Consider the following 14,316-nt stretch of genomic DNA (forward strand, 5'->3'; position numbering starts at 1 on the left):
AAATACTCCCCTTTCTCTGTCCCCACTTCTCTCTCTGCACTGGACCTGGCTTATCACTTCCAAAAGATAAACTGATAATGCACAATGTGTTCTTCTTCTTCTTCTCTGCCAATAAGACCCTCTTACATCCCATAAAGAAACCTCTTACCTGCTTTCCCTCTAACCTTTTCACTGATCCACAAATCAACCTTGTTTTCTTTTGTTCACTCTGACATCTTTTCTTCTACTCCAGTGCTTATTTTCTTTCTCTCTTGTGCTCATTTAAATTTCTGCTAACTTAAAAGAACCCAAATCTAATCTTTGCCCAGCTTTGCTTTTTCAGTACTGCCCACTCTGTGTATCTCATCTCTCACCTCTCCCTTTTATTCCTAAGATCACTGGGCTCACCATTTGTCATAACATCTGGATTTCTCCTCCTCCAGATTCATGCCAGACTCTGCTCAGTCCCCCTGACTCTGCTCCTTCATTCCACCAAAATAATTCTTTGTCTCAAAAGGCACTTGCCAAAGTTTCAAATCAATACTCTATCTTTTCTCTCCATGGCTTGCCAGCCAAGTTCAGCACTTCTAAACAAGCTCTTCTGGAAGTCCTTTCATCCCTTGGCTTAGATGATTCTTTCCTCCAACAATTCCTCTTTTCCCACTCCATCACTCTGTATGCATGGTCTAATGAGGATCATCCACTGGCTTTCTGTTACTCATCTTTTATGGGCTTCTCAGTTTCCTTCTCTACACAGAGAGTGCATCAAGCAAAGAAGAAATCTCATCCACAGCCATTAAAAAAATAGATCATCTCTATGCAGACAGAAATACTTCCACACTGCAGACCTTCAACCCAAGTTCAAGTTCCATCAAATACATGTGAACAGCACCAAGAGGTCAGAGTTTGGCTTTAAAACAACAGGAAGGAATGTGATGTTAAAGAAGAGAGCGTATCACCAGCTTGAAAACAACTGTGAACATGCCCAATGCATATTATCAGCCATATTCTTAACTGATCAAATCTTTATCAGCTGAGAAATGTGTCAGAAGTACCTCGTGTCCTAAGAGTGGCTGCAGAGGCAGTCAATGACCCTCTCTACCCTCACTCTCATCTTTTTCCACGCACTTAATGAAACAGCTTCCAACTCACATTGCACCTTGTACTTGTGTTTATCACGACAATCAAGCCCAGCAACAGCAGCAAGTTAATGTATTTACTCTGGGAAAGGGCGAAAGGAAAAAGTTCTGGTTATGGTATCCCATATTTGGTCAGGATCCTGCTTGGCTAACAAAGTGTCAATATTGATAAACTTCCTGGTCGTGCCTACTGAGCCATGCTCTGCCTCGGCTCCTGAATCAATCCAGCATGGGTCAGCTGCGGGGAGGGGAAAGTTCACGGTTAATTGCTCACTGCTAACAGAAAAATGGTTTGCAAATGAGTTGCTTTAATCCCAAAGAAGTGTGTCTCCAGTGCCTACAATTTGTAACAGTTCCATTGTGCTCTTTTAACAGGTGTTTCATTTCCACTAAGTAGTTCTGATTTTGTGGACAGCGGAGTATGCTGCATCTGTGTGGAATGACAATATATCATCCTTTTTACCCACATTATTTTTCCTTCTGCCCAAATCATACAAAGATATTGACTGATCAAGGATCCATCGGTCACATCAACCAGAAAAACCTGGAATGGTAAATTAAATGCAACAGACTAAACAAATTGAAGTAAAAAGTAAATTCTTCCCATCTGTATTTCCACTATGTCTGAAAATTCACCAATTTTGACCTGCTGCAGGGGATAAGTCCTTATATAACAGCATCGTATAAACAATTCTCATCCCGTTTCTGTGGTTTCAAGAGTATAATACTCATATCCTCAAAAGCATCACTTAACTTTATATCCACATCCTAAAGTGATTCAGTCTGAAAAAAGAGTTATGATCTGAGTTCATCTGACATTTCCAAATTTCATACAAGAGGCTGAAATAGAGTACTGGCATTTACAACAAAACCACAGCCTCGTAGTTCCCTAAAGCACTCCTCTGGTTTCTAAGACCCAGTTGCCTTTAGTGGACCACCACTTCAAACCTTAACTTTGCTGACTTGCTTAACAATTTGTTTCTGGTATCATGTGACAAGTTTTTGAAGCTCACATGTGTAATGGGGCATTCGCTGCTAGTACGAAAAGAAGGGAAAAAAAAAATTAAAAAATATAGTAGAACATGAGGTTCCAATTGTCTGAAAAACAGAAACATCTGTTGGAGTCATGAGCACTTGATTAGTGGAGTTCATTCCTAGGGTAAGGCTTCAGAAGATCAGCTCTTCTATCTAAGTATATCATTGTAGTAACTGGAAGCATTACAGAGAGTTACATGGAATAGGCAGGAGAGATAAACAATTTCTCTGGGTGCTAGTATGCTTAAAAGCCAACGATAATTCATTGGTCTTCAGCACTGCTTTACAGGATACCAGCACATGAAATTACAGCTGTACTTAAACCTTGCTTTTATCCACAACAGCTAAACATCTGCCAGTCTTTCAGTTATAAACCTAGACTATTTTTGAAGCTTATAACTAGAGACCGTAAAAATTCTTTTGGAAGATAAAACACAACGTACAAGTTGTCAGTTTGAGAACATTTCTTACTTACAAAATAATCAGACCACATTGGGCTCAGTCTGCCAGTCAAGACAATGACAAAAACCTGAGTTGTTTTTAAGATGCTGCTTGGATTTCAACCAAAAGCTTTTCCAGCTCATTGCACTAACATAAAGATTAACACCTTGGAACATTTGCACAAAAAGCAGAGGTTAATCAGAAATGCTAATTCAGCCCATGTGCACTCTAAAGCTCCAGTGGTATTGGAGAGATAGCTGACCTGTATATACTACTTTCATTATGGCTGCTGTTGCAGATCTGTGCTCATAACGCCACAAGCCTTGGCACCCAGGAGTACAAGAAACCACCAGGAAGAGGATGTCTTTAAGGTTAAGCCTCTCTTTCATTAGCTTGAATAACTAATTGAAGGTTTACTAGGAATCTTAGCTCTTGTCCAATTCCTTACCTAACCTCCCAGTTTCCTAGTGCTCCATCTGCATCCACCTCATACGTATTCCCCATTCAGGAATGGGCTACTGTTACATTAACAATAACAACTAAAACTTGGTAGCAAGCAATCTCACTTCCCATCCTGACTTTACTGGCTATTCTGTCTTGAAAAAAATAACAAATACAGAATAACTTGTAAGTTTGGTGTAATAACTTATAAGATTGGTGAGTTTTGTATTCAGGTATTTAGTGTGATTCAACATATTGTCCAATACTACCATGACTTTGGGAAGACTCATTTATTATACAGAAATTAAAAGGTGTCTCCTTTTAATCACAAAGGACAAACTTCCAAGATGCTATAGCTACCTAAGAAAATGGCAGTTATTGAGGGATAGTCAAGGTTTTGAGTTGCTTTCAGTCTACCCTAAAGCAGAAATCTCTTCACACTTTTTAAAGTAAAAATTGTATTTGACTAGAAATTGTTATCAGATGTCCCTAAAAGAAAATGTTTCCAATAGATCCAGTTTTTGCAAGTATTCTTCTACCTTTCAGAAGATAACGTACATCACCCCTGAAATCCCTTCTGTGTTTTCCAGTTCTCCATAAGAGTCTTCTTTTAATCTTCCTATCATTAAGATCCTGCTGTGTGCCTGTTTTCTCTTACCTAAGCTTGTAGGCAGGTGGGGAATTCACCTGAAAGCACTGTTCTTGAGATGCTAGGGAAAGTAGAGATGACCACTGGCTCTAGACAAGATCTGATCGTCCTTCCCTATTTGAACATGTAATCGACTTCCAAATCCACATGGTACAATGCTGGGTGAGCCTCTGCAGAGTGAGCAAAGTCCAAGCATCAGCCTCATTTGGCTTTTCTAAGCACACAGGGCGAATCCTCTGTCCAGCGCCCCTTCCTGAAAATGAGTCCAATTGTTTCATCCAGGGGCCTTCTGCTGACCCTGACGATTCCCCTGTAATTCGCAGCCACTCTTCCCTGTAACCCCAGCTGAAGGAGCCCAGCTTACTCTGTAATGCTGGTGGGCGGAATGATAGTGAAAACACAGGAAAGCAGATCAACCGTGAGTTCAGAGTATGTGCAAAGCTTCTCTTGAAAACCCAGAAGTTAACTGTGCGCAGATTACCTTGTCTCAGCTTCCTTAGAGCTCCCGCAGATTCTCTGGGTTACACTGGCTCCTCTGTGAGGATACAGGATCCAGGCAGATGCAAGGACTTTCTCCTGAACCACACAGCTCCTTCAGATCAGCTTGCTTTCTATGAATTAGACCAACCCTTCTCTAAACCTAACTTCAGTAAAAAAGGTACATTCATTACTTCTCCCCTCCCGTGTAGCCTGAGACTTTCTATGTGAGGTTTCCCACGTTGTTTCTTCAACAAATCTTTTTACAACCCCTTCACGATATACATCACTGGATGCAAGTCAGATGGAACGTGAAATTCAAAAACCTACACAGACACAGCTGTATGCCTAGTAAGCTAATTATTGGTCTAATAAACTCAAGCCCTTAGCAAGGGTTACTGTTTTAGGCCACAAGGTGCTTTTACAAGAACACTCAGCTTCTCTAATAGAAATAATTTACATCTGGCTATCTTGACATATGAGCAGACAAAGCTGAAGTCCATCCACAAAAGACCAATAGACCTGCCCTGGGTCAATCCTATCAGGTGTAGAGACTTTTACTCCCTTGTTAGCTTTACTAGGTAAGTGCCACCTTTTGTCCCAAACCACAAGCACTTTCGTGGATTGCCCTTAAGATTTAATGTTGCTGCAAAGACATCTCATGACACAAAAATTCCATTGCATCACCTTCCTAATATCATAAAATTAACTCAAATTTATATCAAAGACCTAAGTTCCCAAAATTATTGGTGCTGGCACCTCTAGCTCCATGATTAAGCAAGAAATAACAGCTCAGATGAAAGATCTTTGGTGAGCCACTACATTACCAGAAGCCTTAGGGACTCAAGATATTAGCTTTCTCTCTGCCATGATTTATGAACAATAGAAACCTCTAAATGATCTGCTCATCAGTGAGGGAGCTGTGGTACAGCTCTGTGCACCTTTGCATCAGAGATGGAAGAAGATGCACTTAATCCGTGCAGAAAGATTCAGAAATGGAAGATGCAGCTCTGTCCCTTCTCCACATCAGCCACTTGTGGACCCTCACTGTCTCTCAAACTGCAAACAGCAGACCTCTGCTACCAACGTAAAGTCATTGTGAGTACTGCTAGAGAAAAAAACCACAAGCTGTGGATGAACGGTGGTTTGGGGATTTATCTCCTTATTGGCCTTAGGAAGGATAAATAACAGCAACACTCAACTGCCAGGATCTGTCTCATTTATGCCTTCTCTTCCTGAGAATGAGTGGAAACAGCTCCTACAGGAGGCTTTGGACTAGATGGAAGAAGATGAACATTCCTTTCAGCACTGAAAAAGCCTCTGGAGCCACAGAGCACGCCGAGCAGAGGAGGGACTGCTTGGTTTTGATGTCTGTATCCGTTATGAGTAAGTCACAGGTGCCCTGACAAGAAAGCCTGAACAAACTGGGGTGTGGCAGCTCTTTGGCACAGCAAGAGAGGGCCCAGAAGCCTACAAAGAAGGTTTGCTCTAGGATAAGCTGGAGCACGAGCCAGGGCAGGAGGTTCCTGTGCCACCGTGAGACGGGCTCCAGCCTCTGCCAGAGCCGTGTGACTCATGGCAGGGGGGGAAAGGCAAGACTTGGCAACCTGGGGTGTCTCGCATGGTAGTAGATTTTGTTCTCCATGGATAACCCAAGGCCTATGTGGCACGTGGCCAAACTCTTCTTGTCACTCTGGTCATCATCTTAACAGCAATGGACCATATCACTTAATTCACGTGGCAAACAGGGCTTGACGTGTCCTGATTCTCCCTTGCTCCAGCAGCCCAAAGGGTGGTTACCAGGCTGCAGAGCAGCCGTGCTGGGGGGACTGAGAGTCTCCTGCTCTTTTTCCCCCCCTCACAGCAGTTAAGACAGGCCAGGCCCCTGGAGCCGGCAATATCCGCCCGGGACAGGACGCCACTCCCACACAGCACAGCGAAACCAGGACTGTGATTCACGAGTGGAACCACTTCCCTTGGGACAGCTGTAATGGCTCCCATTTCCTGCTCTCTACCCTACCCAATTTTTAAGGTTCCCATCCTCACCACAAGAATCAAACAGCTTGCACAACAGCTGCTGGTCTGCTGTAGTTTAGAGCCCAGCACTTCGACATGTTTCTGGTTAGTACCTTTAAAAGCTGGGCTGTACCCACTTGTGATGAGAGCCCTAGAAAATGCCACTTTCCTTTTGGTAAACTCCTTTAGTATCACCATATATTGCTCTTAGGGCCCGTGAAAAATCTCAGGCCCCATGAGTTGTATTAAACACCCTGACACTACTTTATTACTTTGCCTTTTGCAGTGCAAATGGCATATAAATTGTACAACCTGGAGAATACAGAGAAGACATCTCACATGCCTGGAGATGACATATTATATTTTGCCTCCCGGCCCAAATGAATCCTGAAACCATGATATTTAAAAAAGCCTAATCATACTTTGCTAAGTTTTTGGCAGGCCAGATCAAATAGTGTTAATTAAATCTTTTTAAACAGTGGATAATAGACACGTGGTCTAGCTGCTGTGACACACCGACCACCCAGACCTGTGGCTAGCACTATCTTGTGTACAAAGTGGCATGATCATTTCTTGTTGAGTAACCGTGTTTAAAGGATAACGTGACATCTGTTTACCATTTCACTTCAGTGGGACTGAACGTGTGATTAGAGTTATGCAGGTGAGAGCACAGTGTTACAGCCTTTTCTGAAAAGCAACCATCTCAAAAAGGTTCAAAATACAACACTCCAAAAGGAGATACAAAAATAGCACTAATTGTTTTTACAAATCACGAGATCATGGGATAAGCGTAAGGGACCTCAGAAGGACAATTACTTCAACCTCCTGCTCAAAGCAGGGTCAGCTATGAGGTCAGACCAGGTTACTCAGTGCTTTAACTAGTCCATTTGCCTCCAGGATGTCTACTGCAAGCATCAAAGAGTTTGGTTTTTTTGTATTAAAACATAAGGATTTACAATTCCTGAAAAAAGAAATTATAACAGCCTTAGAAATATCAATGAATAAGATCCACAGGCTACCAGGAGTCAATTAATAATAAATGTTTTCCTAGTATTAACTCCTCTGTTCTGATTTCCAACATAATATGTTAAAGTAAGCTGAACTGTGATGGTTGATTCTCTAAATTCTGTAAGTTTGATTTTCACAAGTGGCAATGACGTTGACAGCTTAGAACACATGACATCAAAATACAGTTAATATGAAGGTGTATTTGCTTACTGACCAAATACACCAGCACTAAAATGTTAAGCTTTATATAAACTACCTACAGAGCCCATCCCTGGAAGTAATAAGCTATTCATTAAAGATTCCTTAGATTCTTAGTGACGTTTTCTGATAATGGTGCCACTTATAAACACAGATTATATTTAACATGCACAGTTTTAACAACATTAGCTTGTTCTAAAGTGTGCTTTAACCCATGTTATCAGAATTGCAGTTGAATTCCTCATATGGTTAAAGGGCAAATTCAGATACCTTTAGTCACCTTTTTCAACAAGTCATCTCACTGAATTAACTGGAGATTGATGATTAGAGAATGAACTAAGGGCTGACACTGCACACAGGGCTAACACAAGGTTACCATTAGACAATGGGACTCCAGACCACTTCTGGGATTGAAAGGGCCTCAGGTTTTCTAAATTTCACCTTCAAAACATACACAAGTTTTCACTGTTTTATTGGTATGGTTAAAGCAGTGAAACCTTCTGAGATAGGTAGATTTGATTTTCCAAAACGTGATTCTACAATTCAACTTAATTCACTGGCAGGAGAATATGTCCTTGATTTCGCTGTAATTGTGTTCAGACAAAGGGACGCAGTAGGAATAGTCTATAAAAAAATACTAACATCACTAAAGCTGACCGAGTTGTTCTGCTACAAATTTGTACATAAACAAGGACTAGTGAGAGCCCCATGCAGAGCTGCTTCATTTTGGACTAAGAAAAGCAACACAGTCACAGGTTGAGAATGGCACTACTGAGCATGAGATGGGGGGTGTTAATTGAGATTGACAGTAGTTCGGGTGCATTCAAGTGCTTTCTGCACGTAGAGAACTTTCCATAGAATCACAGAATGGTTCGGGTTTGAAGGGACCTTAAAGGCCATCCAGTCCCACCCCCCTGCCCCGGGCAGGGACACCTTCCACTAGCCCAGGTTGCCCAAAGCCCCGTCCAACCTGGCCTTGAACCCTGCCAGGGAGGGGGCAGCCACAGCTGCTCTGGGCAGCCTGTGCCAGGGCCTCACCCCCCTCACAGGGAACAATTTCTGCCTTAGATCTAATCTAAATCTGCCCTCTTGCAGTTTAAAACCATTACTCCTCATCCCATCCCTACACCCCCTGATGCAGAGTCCCTCCCCCCTTTCCCGCAGCCCCTTTCAGCCCTGGGAGGCCGCTCTAAGGTCTCCCCAGAGCCTTCTCTTCTCCAGCTGAACCCCCAACTCTCTCAGCCTGTCCTCACAGGGGGGGCTCCAGCCCCCCAGCATCTCCGTGGCCTCCTCTGTCCCCGCTCCAGCAGGTCCATGTCCTTCTGCTGTTGGTGCCCCCAGAGCTGGACCCAGCCCTGCAGGGGGGTCTCACGAGAGCGGAGCAGAGGGGGAGAATCCCCCCTCCCTCGCCCTGCTGCCCACCCTGCTCTGGGTGCAGCCCAGCACACGGGTGGCTCTCTGGGCTGTGAGTGCACATTGCTGGTTCATGCTGAGCTCCTCGTCAACCAACACCCCCAAGTCCTTCTCTGCAGGGCTGCTCTCAATCCACTCCTCAGCCAGCCTGGATTTGTGCTTGCAATTGCCCCAACTCACATGCAGAACCTTGCACTTGGCCTTGTTGAGCTTCAGTTCAGTTCTAACACTCAAAAAAACCCTAAATTTTTCTAAAATTTCTAAAAGACCTTGACAGTTCAGTCTGCTTTGAAGACACAGCACACTTTGCAACAAAGTTGCTTTTAAATTAAAAAACTACATGTGGACACTTGCTGAATGCAGAATAACTAGTGTGCTTAGTAGCTATTCTTAGCAGTTAGTAGCTATTGTGCTTAGTGGGCAGTCCTCCCTCGATCATTCCATGTGTGTGTCTTCCCCACAGCACACATCTTCCAAAGCTCTGGCTCACACAACGTGACACACGGTGGATGCTGGGACCACTACCAGCAGCCAGGCAGAAATCCTAAGGGGAAGAATTTCTTTAGTGAGCAGTATTTAGTGAGCAGTATTCCAACACAAACTTTTCTGATTAGCCCCTACCTTCTTCGGCAGAGGCAGGAACATCCCTTTGCCAACCAGTGTTTAGTTTAACATTCCTCTGTTGTATTTAGTGTCCAAACCCAGTACTTGTAAATGGGTTTTCCTCCTAAATTATCAAATTTCATAGCCGTTGGTGAGACACACCATCCCCTGCCTCATCATACCAGAGCTGCTATCGCCTTCTTCCTTATTGCCCAATCAACGTTTCTCTCTAATCACCCTCTTCCTTATTGTCTGATCTCTGTTTCTTTCTAAAGATCTCCTTTACTAGCAAATATGTGAATAGCTTGTTTTAACATGTTTTACATGACAGATATTTAAGGAACCAGCACTAGACAAACAACATTAGAAAATATAATACAACAGATCTCAGTTAACAATGAGCATTAATTAAATGAGTGCATGGCATTCTCTTTTATTGTTTTTTTTTTAATCTCCACCATCAGTACTGTTAACCCCACCTACTAAATCTACAGGCACACACCTAGCACTGGTAGAAAACAAAAATGAGCTAGAAAACACTTTATAATCTCAGAAAAAGAGAAGATGGGGATGGTATCACAGATTCATAAAGAAAAGCAGTATTTCATCCTTGTAACCGTGGAATCCAGTTTTGTAATAATAATTGTTTGTGCTGCTGACTTCCTTCAACACCTGTGACCCTGCTTGTGACAGCCTCATTGCCTGCTGGAAACTTGGCAAAAGACAAGAGAAGAGATATTAGGGAACCAATGCTACGTCCTGAGAGAGGCCATAAAGTCCAAAGGTTGACCAGAATTGCCATGAGCAGTCTGATAAACTAAGGAAGTATGTGGCTCTGAAGAGACAAACTGCTATGCCCAAGCACAATATGTTCAAACTCCACAAGCTGCACCCCAACACCTTGCATGCTCGGAAGAACACACTATCCAGGGGATTTTCCCAAGCAGCCCCCTTGAAAAAGAATTATTTTAATCCCTTTTCTGAAAGGAGTGTATGACCACTCGGTGCACTGCACACGCCAGAATTTCACAGATCTTAAATTTGAAAAACACTCCTCTTTATTTTTTCAAATTAAGCTAGGATGATTTGTTGATTTAATAAAAAGAAAAAAACCCATGTAAAACCTCTTCTGAATTAGCATATTCAAGCGTTTCCAAAATCTGGCTCCAGTAAAGAACTTGTCCTTAAAAATCTATCAGACTGTAACTAAGCTTGTAACTTGGCATGTGAAATAAATAAGCCAATAATCAGATCCTTCAGAAATTTCCAATTAAACCTGTAAAAATATCTAATAAAATATTGAGCATTTGAAGAGTTTTTATACAGGAGAGTACAGCAGCTTGTTTCATGTTAGGAAGAGCACGAGGCATTGATAACTAAGGGGTTTTTTTTCTCCTCTTTCCTGTCCACCACTCAGTTACACTAGCGCAACTTTTTGTGAAGCCACACCGTAAATCTGAGCAGAAAACTCTCTTCCAGCTTTCTGAAGGAATCAAACCAAGAACACAGCATGGCCCCCACAAAGAACTGAGCAAGCACAAGCAAAGAGGCAGCGCGGGAATGGCAGCCAGGGGAGGGAGGAAAAAGGACATGAATTGCTTTGAGCTCATATTGCTGCTGAGTACTTTCTATTATAAAACCATAACCTAATATGCTTTCAAGACTACAGCTCTGACCTGCTTCACACCGTGCACCTCCTTCCCTCCACGGGACCCTACAGGGATCTACACCATCGCAGAAATGTGCCTGTGCGGAGAGGCTCGCAGGCTCAGACACTGCACTCTATTATACTTTTCATTATTCACTGCTTATTCACTAAACGAGAGGATAACCCCAGCAGTGCTTGTAAACACAACGGCTTCCTTGAGAAGCAACAGCAAAAATCCATAAGTACGGCTCTCCTTGTAAGTAAAACGCCTGACTTGGGCGGGCTGTCCTCCCTGGGGAGCTCAGCTGTGGGAAGCGGGAGCAAGGAACTGCCTTTTTAGGACTGTGGCTGAGCAGAGCGGGGAAGCGTTGGGGCAGGACCAGGGCTCCCGCAGCAGCTCGCTGGCCTTTTAAGGAGAAAGGCAGGTATTTCCCCAGCCCCGTAACCGGGAGCAGCACAGCCCCTGAACCAAGGTAAGGCGAGGCAGGGCACCCCAGCGAGGCCTGACCCGCCACCGCCACCACCCAGGGGACACTGGGCCACAGCCACACTCCTGCTCCAAGCACACCTACAGCCCTGGTGTCTCCAGGCTCTGAGAATTTCAAATAGGCCTTATTAGGAAGTAGAGAAGCTTAATTAATTGAAAGATCGTTTTCAGATCTGTAAAGCCAGATGGTTTGTGGGTGAACCGTACTTGATTTTAATGTGACATTTTAAGGTATTCAAGGCAACATTTTGGAGCGCGAGTCTCTAATGTCAGACATCTTTTTAGCTACCTACATAAGAGGGCAGGTTTTCAGAGATGACGAGCAACTGGATTTTCTGAAGACTTTTAACAGAAGGGGCAGGACACTCGAAGCCTCAGACACTCAGCAATTTTTTTTTAAGCAAGCTTTAGAAACATACATAATTAAGACTCCTCCTCGGATGCTTAAAAATTAAGGCTGCTTAACAGGAAAGCAAGAAGATTTTAGTTTAATTCCGTTTAAGTTGCATTTCTTTCTTACCTGTTTTATTTTTCTAGGGAGCAAAAAAACCTAAACCACTTCAGGCCAAATCCATCTTTATAGGGTATGTGTGTAAGCACCCACTGACCATGAACTGTCCCATATTGTTGTTCTTTTTACTTTACTGACTCTAGTTTTTAGAAGTAAAAAGAGAAGGCTGTGAGTAAAATAAGAAAAAAGTACTATTTTTCACCAACAATATCCATTTTTAAATTCAATTTTTAAATCTTTCTCAGAAAATAGCAACAAAAATGAAGTGTCCTTGAATATTTTTCTTTGGCCAAAAAAAAAAGTAATTTTCCTTTAGATATGGCTAAAAATAATAATTTATAGAGTAACATTAAAATCAGACATTACCCATCCAGGAATAATACAGCATCCCAGTTCTGAATATGAAATGTCATATTGAAATTCAAAGAATTACCCACACACTTTGCCATCTTAGTTTCTTGAGGTTAAACTTTGATAACAGCCCCTTGAGAAGTTGAATAGTATAGGATTAACTGAAAGCAGCAACTTTTAACCATACAAGAATGGCTCAACAGTTTTGATCTGCACTACTTTTTAAGTCTGCAGACAAGTGTCTGCTCTGCATCATAAACTACAGCCATCATTAGTGCCTTCAGGTAATAAACACAGCAGGAAGACCAAAACTTTGATTAATCTTGCAACATCCCACTTGCAACATATTGGCAAGAAAACATGGGGGAAGTACTAATTACACATGGATAATCACAGGGCATCATTTCTAGGATTCCTTATGAGAAGCCCATCAGGGGAAATGAGGCCACAGACAGTATGAAAAATTACATTAAACAACTGAAAAATATCTAGATATGTGACAAACTTGCTCAGTATGAGCTCAGACGTTGCATAGGACTTTCTCCAATTGTTGATTGGGCTGGGATTACATTTCTATAGCTCCAAAGGAGCAGGAGGGTAAGATTACTTTCATAAAAGGAATAAAAGTTTTGACACCAGGTTTCATATTGTAAATTTCTCCTTTAAAATAACGTGCTTGCCAAAGCAGTTCAGCTGCCAGAAAGGGAGAAAAGCAGGCAAACTATTCCCTTAAAAGCAATGACTGTGCTATGCTGCTCAGGTACACGAGGCATCGCTCCAGAACCAGGGAACGTTGGCTCATTAGGAGCAATTAAAAAAACTCTGAGGGGATTTTAAAAACAACAACTTCCAAAAACAAAACATGCATATATACCACATGCATTTGTTTATGCAGCTGTAATGAGTGATGAAATCCATTTATGAGCTGAAGTCACAAGATTCTAAGCAGGTCTTTGTTTAATCTCAGTAAGTCATGACATTTCCCTTCTACTTACAATAATGTGATTTGGATCAACATTTTCAAACTTATGCACCTGGTTTTTAACAGTGCTTACCAACTGCACTTCTCATCTGCTTCACTGGAGACTCAACAGTCTACTTCTGAGCCACTGCTTTGATAAAGCATCCTAAAGACAGATATAGAAACATTGTTTTAGCTTAACATACGCCTGTAATTCTGGAATTCAGCATATATGCTGCAATTCTTACTGAAACTGAGACTGTGCAACCTGTAAAGAGCGTAAATAAAAATCAATGAGACCATTAGTGGAATGAATACTTACAGCATCAGCCCTTCTATAACCACAAAGTCTATCCAGATGGATGCCCTTAAAAGACTTAAGAAGGTCTGCTATGGACAATGGCTTTTGTTCCAGCATGTTGCTGTGACTTGGAAGACTAAAATGAAGATAAATGCAGCTGTTCGCTGCTTACAATAATGCAGCATTAATGCCCTGAGTAACAAAGGTAGAACAGAGTATGCAGGGGAAAAAAAAAAGATTCAGCACAAGTGACTATTAAATTACACGTTTTGTGTATTTATAAACTGTGCTAGGCTTTAGATGTATTATTATATAGCTTTAACAGTATATGAATCAGTAATCCTGCATACAAATCAAGAATACATCTTTAGCTTTGATATTAAGAGAAAAAAAGGGGGGGAAAGGGTATTTGCCACTTCTGCTCTTGCCATTACACCTCTATTAGCATTGCAAATAGATCCAATGTTTTGTGAGGATCAGATCAAAACTAAATGACTCTAGGTCCACTGTTAATATAAATAGACTTTTTAAATTTCTTTTAAGCAGGGAGAAAAGATTAGATTCCTGATCTGAACAAAAAGTCAGTCTACCTAAGGCAGAAGAGCAGGATATCCCAGACATAGAAAACATTCTCCTAGCCTTTAAGGCCTGAAGGAAA

At 42.0% G+C, this 14,316-nt stretch overlaps 1 long non-coding RNA gene across 3 annotated transcripts in view; it reads right to left on the bottom strand.

Annotated features, from left to right (window-relative positions):
- Window positions 1-14,316, bottom strand: part of LOC141960529 (uncharacterized) — a 176,248-nt gene that overhangs the window by 119,413 nt on the left and 42,519 nt on the right. For all 3 annotated transcript variants that reach the window (XR_012633664.1, XR_012633665.1, XR_012633663.1), the window contains exon 4: window positions 13,452-13,523. This is a non-coding gene — a long non-coding RNA (uncharacterized LOC141960529). The remainder of the gene's footprint in view (window positions 1-13,451; window positions 13,524-14,316) is intronic.

Source organism: Athene noctua, chromosome 5, assembly GCF_965140245.1.
Source record: "Athene noctua chromosome 5, bAthNoc1.hap1.1, whole genome shotgun sequence".
In the NCBI taxonomy this organism is placed as follows: domain Eukaryota; kingdom Metazoa; phylum Chordata; class Aves; order Strigiformes; family Strigidae; genus Athene; species Athene noctua.